The sequence below is a fragment of the Mirounga leonina genome, unplaced genomic scaffold, assembly GCF_011800145.1.
Source record: "Mirounga leonina isolate KUSES-001 unplaced genomic scaffold, KU_Mleo_1.0 Mir_173, whole genome shotgun sequence".
NCBI classification, from domain to species: Eukaryota; Metazoa; Chordata; class Mammalia; order Carnivora; family Phocidae; genus Mirounga; species Mirounga leonina.
Genome location: NW_023270447.1, coordinates 19,946,490 through 19,956,759, shown reverse-complemented (window position 1 = coordinate 19,956,759; position 10,270 = coordinate 19,946,490).

Below are 10,270 nucleotides of genomic sequence, written 5' to 3'. Positions count from 1 at the left end.
TAACCAGTCTCACACTGCCTCTGCCACCGCCCTGATCCAAAAGCCACCATCCCCTCCTGTGATAGCTTACTAACTGTTCTCCCTGCCCCCATCCTGCAGCCTGTACTTAACCCAGCCACCACAATGATCTCTTTAAAATGTAAGTCCGATTATGTCACTCATCTGTTCAAAACACTGTTGTGACTCCCCGTGTCACTCAGCGTAAAGGGAGAAGTCGTCCCCGTGTCTTTGAAGACCCTGCATGCTCTCACACCATTTGCCTCTCTTATATTATCTTCTATTGCTTCCCCCCCTCTTCTTCTTTTTTGAAAAGATTTATTTATTTGAGAGAGAGAGGGAGGGAGAGAAAATGAGCAGGGGTAGGGACAGAGGGAGAAGGAGAATCTCGAGCAGACTCCCCGCAGAACGGGCAGAGCCAGACCCGGGGCTCAATCCCACACCTCCGTGATAACATGAACCGAGACCAAGAGTCGGAGGCTCAGCAGACTGAGCCACCCAGGCTCCCCCACTCTTCTTCTTCCACACTGACCTGTTACCCTGATACGGCGGCCTCTGTTAGCAGCCATGGTACTGGCTCTTTCCTCTGCCTTGAACAGTTGCCACGTGTTTGCACCGCTCACTCCCTTCCTTCCTTTGTGATTGGCTCCAGTGTCACCCTCTCAAAAAGGAAAAAAAGGAGGCACCTGGGTGGCTCAGTTGGTTGGGCAACTGCCTTCGGCTCAGGTCATGGTCCTGGAGTCCCGGGATCGGGTCCTGCATCGGGCTCCCTGCTCCGTAGGGAGGCTGCTTCTCACTTTGGCCCTCCCCCCTCTCATGCTCTCTCTCTCATATAAATAAATGAAATCTTTAAAAAAAAAAAAAAAAAGGAAAAAAAAGCCTATCCTAATTGCTGTATTTGAAAGTTCAGCCTGCTCCGCTTTCCCCCAGCCCTAGCAATCCCCCTTGTCTTGCCCAACTTTTCCTTTTCCATATGTCTTATCACCTTCTTTATAACAAAACCAAACATTGGCAGATGGTTCTCTCATAAATTGCTGGTGGGAGTGTGACTTGATACAACCACTTAGGAAATCTTTTAAAAGATTTCAAAATATTTAAGTATTGAAAATTTAATTAAAGATTTAAAAATCTTTAAATGTAAAGAATATCTACTAAAGCTAAAAATATCCTATGCTGCTTCTGCATGTAAATCCAACGGAAAGGAATGCCAAAAGACACATATTAAGAATGTTAAAAGCAGTTTTATTCATAATATCTCTGAACTGGAAACAACCCAAATATCCACAGTAGAGTGGGTAAATAAGTTGTAATATTTTCAAGCAATAGAGTAATACACAGCAATAAAAAATGAATGATGATACTTTTAACAGCATGAATGAATCCCAGGCCTAATATCGAGCAAGAGACAAAAGGGAATATTGTATATGATTTATTTGATGTTCAAGAAAGGCAAAGACTTTAATGATAAAATCAAAATAGAACTACTTATTTCCCTAATGGGGAGGTAATCTAATCTCTCTGAAAATAATGATAATAATATCCATCTTGCGGGCTAACTGCAGGAAATGTATCTCTAACATGTAGCACCAGATCCTGGCACAGAGTCCCGGCTAACTGAATGATAGTTTGTATTCATGTATGTTCTCCATTTGCAATAGTTTAGTAATTGGCAAGTAAAAGATCGGTTTAGGTTACCTAACACAAAAGTTTCAGTTGTATATATATACCCTTAGTTGCCTCCCAATAGCCATTCCCTTTTTCTTCTTATTAGTAGAATCTATATTTTTGTTCAGAGAAGCCATATACCCAGCCCAGAACAATGAAGCATGACTAAGCTGACCATGGAACTCCCATGCTCCTTTGCCAGACCCACTTTCCCAATCCCCCCTTATACCTAGTGATGCCCATGTGCTCAGTTTGGGCCAATGAGACCTAAAGAGGAATTCTGATGGGAAACTGTTTAGAAAAGATTTGTCCTCCTTGCTAAAAGGAAAGGTACACATTCTCTCACTGCCCCTCTCTCCCCGTTTTCTCCTTTTGGGTGGATGATTTACGGAGCTATGGCAACTGCCTTTTGATCATGAAAATCAGAGAGAAAATGACAAACTTATCAGAATTAGCAAATCACCAACCTTCAAAGTTTTTGTTCTAAGAATTAATTATCTTTATTATTTAAGCTCTATTATTTAAGCCATTGTTAGTTGTGTATTCTGTTACTTTCAGCAGAAATCATTCCTGGGACTATTCCCTTATAGAAAAACAAGTGTGCAAAAGAGAATGCTTACGCCAATGATTAGGACACCTTACCATGTTCTCTTTAATTTGCCCAATGTCAGAGCACAGCCCACTCCTTTCGTGGTCCTTCCATGAGTCTCTTCCTTGCCACTTTACTAAAATGCCTTCACTTTCTAAGGCAAACACCTTTCAGTGGCATGTGAACACACTAATGAGGTCAGTAACTTTCCTTAGGCATTGAGGCTAAGGAATGAAACTTAAAACAGGAAAATTCTATTTGATTCCTGAATTTGTTGAAGGGTAGCCAACTGCTAAATGCTGGTGGGAGCACATACTAACCTGCATTTGCCCACAAGCACCCCAGTGCACCAATGCTGTAAATATAAATGTACCGTGAATAGGTGGCTCATTCAGGACTCATTCCTGTGTGGCAGGGCAGATTTATCTTGAAGTTAATGATATTCCATGGCCCTCATGTGCCCACACCTCTTTCCAGGCCCTGTTTGGGGCCCAAGCAATGTGTTCACATGGTAATACGCTTTTATAAAACTTGGAAGTATGTTACCCACAATCAGATAAAACCTCTGTCTCTGTCCTCTCCAACTCACCCTCTCTTGCACTTGCCCTGCTGTAGGGTGGTGTTAGAGAGACCATGGGCTGTTTGGGATTCAGCTAAAGGGAAGTTGAGTTGAAGATCCATAGAGTTTGGGTTACGAAGGTTGTATTTATGTGGTTTACTTTCACATCTGGTTAAGTTATTGCTAGCTATTCTGGTGCAGGAATGGCTTCTGGCATTATTCCTGCTGCCCACTTTGGCAATGGCAGGGGTCACATTGCAATATGAACATGACCTATTGCACTGGGCATTGAAAGTATATGGGGATTGAAGAAGAAACAAGTTTCCAAAATAATGAAGCAAGAAGCTAGTCTGTGAAAAATTCTGCCAGTCTTCAGATATGTACAATTATAAGGATTTGATTCTCACACATGCCCAGTCAAAACAAAAGTTCTGTCCTGCCAGGAATCTACTCAATAAGCTCTGTATACAGTTAAAAGCCCACAATATTCTTTTATGTAAATCACACAAAATAGAACTTACCAGAATTCCTGTGCTTGTGGGGCACAAAGCAACACCAGTTCTATGCTGACTATGTTTGTTTAATCATGTATTTTAAAAATCCAATATATTAGGGGTGCCTGGCTGGCTTAGTCGGTAGAACATCCAACTCTTGATCTCAGGGCCAGGAGTTCAAGCCCCATGTTGGGTGTGGAACCTACTTAAAAAAATAAAAATTAAAGTTAAAGATTAAAAATTTTTAAAAACCCGGGCGCCTGGGTGGCTCAGTCGTTAAGCGTCTGCCTTCGGCTCAGGTCATGGTCCCAGGGTCCTGGGATCGAGCCCCGCATCGGGCTCCCTGCTCAGCGGGAAGCCTGCTTCTCCCTCTCCTACTCCCCCTGCTTGTGTTCCCGCTCTCGCTATGTTTCTCTCTGTCAAATAAATAAAATCTAAAAAAAAAATTTTTAAAAACCCAATATATTGGATCACATCCCGAATAGGACAGCATTTTAAACAAAATGAGATAAAAAAAAAATTATCCATCAATGGAGCACAACAAAAAAAACCCAAAATTACTATACATATTTATAAACAAAGCAATGTATATAGTATTAAGAATAATGTGATTACATGGGGCACCTGGGTGGCACAGTCAGTTGTCATCCGACTCTTGGTTTTGGCTCAGGTTATGATCTTGGGGTGGTAGGATCGAGCCCTGCATCGGGCTCCATGCTGAGCCCAGAGTCCACTTGAGATTCTCTCTCTCTTTCTCCCTTTGCCCCTTCCCCAGCATTCTCTCTCTATCTCTGAAATGGATAGATAAATCATTAAAAAAAAAAAAAAAAGAGTAGGGTGCCTGGGTGGTTCAGTCAGTTAAGTGTCTGCCTTTGGCTCAGGTCATGATCCCACGATCCTGCGATTGAGCCCCACATTGGGCTCCCTGCTCAGCAGGGAGCCTGCTTCTCCCTCTCCCTCTGCCACTCCCCTGCTTGTGCACTCTCTCTGTCAAATAAATAAATAAAATCTTTAAAAAAAAAAAAAAAAAAGAAGGTGATTATACAACCAAGTAGCTTACTGCAATGTGGGGGTTTTTAAATGTATTTTAATTACTCTTTTGTACGACTTAATTTCAGATATCTTTTATATTCATTCAGAATTGTTGATCATATCAAAATTCAAAAGGCACTATAGAGGTGTGTGTTTAAGACCATTCATTCATAAACACATTATGTAATTTTTCTGGATTTTTTATGTTTGTGGTATAGCCAGCATCTTAAAATTTGTGATTTGTTATAATTTTTTTCTCATTCTAAGTAAATATTTGTTTTTATACCCAATTTTGTTTTCCTAATTTTGCATTTATTTCCTTCAAGAGTGTCCTTTTGAAGTGTGAAATGCACACACCCCCAAGCTGGTGCTGCAGGCCAAGCACCAAGTGCGATCAGTAAGGACTGCAAACATCATTTACCAGCATGGGGACTTTTCAAGCTTTGAAAGGACAAGAATATTAAATGAGAAAAATAAACTTACTTTATGGAATGCCCTACATAGAATTTGTTAAGTGAATGTAACCTAATGTTAAATAGAACACTCTCTCTTCAATTTCTCCAGAGGGACTGGTATTATAGCTCTCACCAAATATATGTGACAGAGCGCCAGAAGAGGAATCTTAAAAAGAAAAAAAAAAAAAAAATCTGATGTTTAGCTTCAAAAATTCCAGGACTTCTTTTGCACTTCAAGAATATAAAAAGTTTGGGGCACCTGGGTGGCTCAGTCGGTTAAGCGTCTTCCTTCGGCTCAGGTCATGATCCCAGGGTCCTGGGATCGAGTCCCACATCGGGCTCCCTGCTCGGCGGAGAGCCTGCTTCTCCCTCCCCCTTTGCCTGCCTCTCTGCCTACTTGTGCTCTCTATCTCTCTGTCAAATAAATAAATAAAATCTCTAAAATATATATATATAAAAAGTTTTTGGAGAGTAGGAGGAGGAGGAAAGATTCTGGTGGGAAGGATTTCTTGGGGGAAATTTGTGCTAAGAACTTCAAGTCCTATCCTCCCGTGAGGAAATAAGAGGGTGGGTGTGCCTGAACCTCCCCCCCCCACCCCAGCCTTGGGGAACTTTCAGTATGACCGCTTTGAGAGTCAAATATGTGTGGCGTGGAGTTTGAGGAATGACGAGCTGCCCCAGAAAATACGCAGGGTGGGAGAAAAGCTGGTAAAGCTGGGTTAGGGCCAGTGGAGTCAAGGCAAGTAACTGCTTCATCTGGAAAATTACCTCGTCTCCTCCTGTAACAGGACACAAAGGTGCACAGGATCCAGGACCTGCCCTCCCGAGGCTGTTTTAGGGTCTCCCTATAAGACCACGTGCAGGAGGCAGTGGGGTTCCAAGAGTGTGTGAGTGGGTCCTCAGAGAAAGTGGGGAGCATCAACACATCTCCAGAGAACCCAGCAGGGGGACCACCACAAGGGTGCTTAAGAGAATATCAACTTTAAACACAAGCCTAACTCAGCACAAAGCCAAGCAATGGTAGATACAACAGAAGTAAGACTGTTTCCTGCTCCTGTCCTTTCCTTTCTCTCTCTGTGTTCCAGCCCTAGGGGTGAGCCCAATGAAGGAAGAGGAGCAAGAAAAGAGAAATAAAGGAAAAATGTGGGCCACCAAGCCACCAGTGGTGTGGTCTGACAAATGGAGATTTAACATTAAATAAAATTCAGAGTTTTAATTATTTCCGGAGCTGGTTATTTTTTTTTTTTTAAGATTTATTATTTATTTATTTATTTGAGAGTGAGAGAGAAAGAGAGAGCATGCACGTGCACATGGGGGAGGGGCAGAGGAAGAGAGAGGGAGGATCTCAAGCAGACTCCATGCTGAGTGGGGAGCCGATGTGGGGCTCAACCTCACCACCTGAGCTGAAATCAAGAGTCTGGTGCTCAACCAGCTGAGGTACACAGGCTCCGCACCAGACCTGGGCATTCTGATGGGTACCTTAGACTGTGTTTGTGACTTAAAATGACAACAGGACTGACTGTATATGGTCTATGGGTGAATCATATTTATCCAAGGCAAGGAAGGATTACCACAGAAAATAAACTTCATAGGATCAGTATGAACAAAAGTAAAGCCATTTTATCACATTCTACAAATCAAATCTATTTTGCTACATTAACTTAAGAATAAAGGAAATAGAGAGCTAAAAGTAACCTAAAGCTACAGTTACGGCATTGACTGACCATTTTCTAATCCTTTCTTCAGAGAACTCTATTGAAATCCATATACAGAAGTGGCCAAATCCATGTCTCTGTCTTGTTCTTAATCTGAATCACTCATTCAACAAATATTTAATGAGACTTAACAAGTTCAGCTTCCTAAATGCTACTTTCTGTCTTGCCACTCCCCTACTCAAGAACCTTCTTTGACTCCCCGCTGCTTACAGCTGTGATTATCCAGGGGATGAAGACTCCTCGGGTGGGGAGAGGGGATATCAGTAGGGTGGAGCTTAAATCACCCTCACCTCCCTCTCTTTTCATTCTGAGACATGCCTTTGGGGAAGTGGGGGGCACCTTTACCTCCCTCTCCAGCCCACTGACCTCACTGCCCTAAAAGCCAGATGCATCAGAGGACTCATTTAACTTGCTTTCATCAGAGCTCCTATCCTTTGTCCACTGAAATCACTTGGATAAAAAGGAAATAGAATTATATTTCATTTGGATTCAACTTACATTTTCTTTTCTTTTTTTTATTAAGCTGGGAATAGGATATTGCCTGTTCACCACAGCCCAGCGATAATCATTTTAGCTCAGATGGCCTCTCTAATGCCATATCCTGGGGAAGAAAAGCTTATGGCGCTTTCATGACAGCCTTCTATCTCTAGGGGCTCTTTAGCCTCTGCCTCTTGCACCTGGCCTGACAGAAGGTTTGGAGGCTTTTGGGGTCAAAGCAGTTTGGTTGGGAGAGGGAGGATGCGGCGGCAGTTACAAAGGTCTGACCTGCACCCGGCTTATAGAATATCTTTGCCGTTCACACATTTACATGAATTACTCTAAGACAGTAAGCCTCCGCACTCTCTGTGGTCTCCAGCACACCTTGTTTGGGAAGGTATTAAAATGAGTTTTTTGAATCAAGTATGACTATCCTGTTGCGGCTTGTTCTACATCCCATTGGAAAGGCTAAAAATAGGGATGGAAAACATATTCACATACAGGTGTTAAGAGAGAAGATTGACATCTGTATTATATGTTTTCTTTTTCTTTTACTTCGTTCATTTTTATTGTATTTTTATATTCGATACCACAATTACTTACTGTGTGCTGGACATTAACAATTAAACAAATCAACAAGAAAGATGGGCCACCCGGGTGGCTCAGTCGGTTAAGCGTCGACTCTTGATTTCGGCTCAGGTCATGATCCCAGGGTCATGGGATCCAGCCCTTTGTTAGGCTCCGGGCTCAGCTCCCTAGCCCTCTGCCCCTCCCCCCACACACGTGCGTGCACGCGCGCACACTCTCTTTCTCAAATGAATAAAATTTTTTAAAAAATCAACAAGAAAGAGGCTGGGGGGGAGGGTCTTTGGGAGGAGCAAGTCGGGGGGGGTTGGCCTGATCATAATCTCCAGCAGCCACCCCAAAACCACACAGTTAATATCAGGATGATGATGATGATGATGGTAAGTGAAAAGTGTGAAATCTTACGAAAAGAGTACAAATGCCATCCTCACGGATCTAAGCCTGTGTTCTCAAAACATAAGCAAATGAAATGCAGCTTCCAGACAAGATTTAGTCCCCTCCTCCCGCCAGATTTGTAAAGCTGCCCCAAGAGAAGCTTATGGTCTATTGGAGTCAGAAACGGATGTGTACACAGTTAAATAAATTACTAGAGGGTAAATGCTATAATGGGGTATTATTGTGTTTTCCTAATGAACCCTTTCCAGGGTGGGCCAAGAGTGCTCATTTTCTTCTCGTAAACAGCAATCTGGCCCCAAGAGATAATCCTCTCCCAAACACCCGGTCGGCACCCACGTCTTGATCCTTCCAAGGAGTGTCCTCCTGCGATTTGATCTTCCTTATTAGGCCATGAAGACAGTTTTCCCTGCATCGCTGAACCCATGGCTATGCCTTACTAAGTGCCTTCCTGGCAGGTCCTGCCCTGAGCCATCATGCATGGAAAAGTATCTGTATATCGCTCAAGACTGCTGGATTTTCTTCTACTTAGGACAAAGAAAAAAAAAAAGAACTGGTTCGATAAATGTATGCTTTGCAGGGTCAGTTGACCTTTCTGTCAATATTATTACTCCAGGAGCATTTTCGGCATGCCAGCACTGTGCATCGGCCATGCTATGATAAACAAGATGGATGTCCCTCCCTCCCTGAGCTCCTCGCCAGACAAGTTACCCCTGCATGTTAGGTTTTCTCTTCCCTCCTTTAGCAGAAAGACCCATCCAGGCTTCCTCCTCTAGGAGCTGCCCCCCAAAGACTAGTCCACACACCTGCAGACAGCTGCCTGTCACACAGATTTCAGCGCTTACGAAATAACATACTTTGCCCCATGATACTCTCTTTCACAGAACCCTATTTACTGCTTTCATGAGACTTATAATCTAAAGATATTTCATTAATCAATTTGTTCCTTTGTTCATTACCTCACCCTCTCATTAGTATGGAAATTCCATGAAAGCAAGGACAGCTTGGTCTTTTTTTTTTTTTAAAGATTTTATTTATTTATTTATTTGAGAGAGAATGAGAGACAGAGAGCATGAGAGGGAGGAGGGTCAGAGGGAGAAGCAGACTCCCTGCCGAGCAGGGAGCCCGATGCGGGATTCGATCCCGGGACTCCAGGATCATGACCTGAGCCGAAGGCAGTCGCTTAACCAACTGAGCCACCCAGGCGCCCATGGACAGCTTGGTCTTAGTCCCCGCTGAATCCTCAGTGCCTAATCAGCCCCTTGCACGTTGTAGGTGCTCAATATTTGTTGAATTAATAAATATGTGGAAGGAAGAAGTGAGGAGGAAGGAAGGAGAGGGGAAGAAGGAAGGAGGGAAGGAAGGGAGGGAAGAAGAAATAAGGAATAAGAAGGGAGGGAGAAAAGGGAGGAAGAAGGAAGGGAAGGAGATAGAAGAAAAAAAAAGAGAGTCAGAAAAGCTTATGCAAGGCTTAAAGGTAAGGTCACCTAGTGTCTTAAGGACTTCACATATCCTTGAATACGCTCCATTTATAAGGGGATTATGGGTGTGGGGTGGCATCTTCCACTAGTCTGGAGACTCACAATCAGCTCTCCCGGACATTCTCTCAGGATAAACAGTGAAATACTTTGGGCCTTGCAGACCTTGAGCCACACAGCTAAAAGAGGTTATTATTTCTTGATGTCGCCAAGTAGAGAGACAGGAGCACAAAATCCTGGGCTCTCGGCGGGCAATTGTGTCTGATGGTTTGGATGTGTCCTTGGAGACAGAACACAAGCAAGGTTTGCCTTGCTTGTTTTCCTTTAACCAAGGCAAAAATTCTATTTCTTGGGGTGCCTGGGTAGCTCAATCAGTTGAGCAACAGACTCTTGATTTCAGCTTGGGTCATGATCTAAGGGTCGTGAGATCAACCCCTGCATTGAGCTCCAAGCTCGGTGTAGAGCCTGCTTGAGAGATTCTCTCCCTCTCACTCTGCTGCACAACCCCCACACCTCCCACCCACTCATGCACAGGTATGCTCGCGTGCTTGCTCTCAAATAAATAAATAAAATCTTCTCAAAAAAGAAAAAATATTTCTTGTTTTATTAGATTATCTTAAATACATTTTTTCTAATATCCTTAAATATATTTTTCTAGTTAGAGTTCATATAGACTGAAAGCAAGCCTGTTAAATTGGCTAAGCAAGGATATGTGTAGACAAAAAGTTCATTGCTGGGAAATGCATGTGATCAGCAAGGTATGATCCCTTAGAACCACAACCTAGTCCCAAGTTAAGAATTTTAGGTACCTGGGGCACCTGGTCAGCTCAG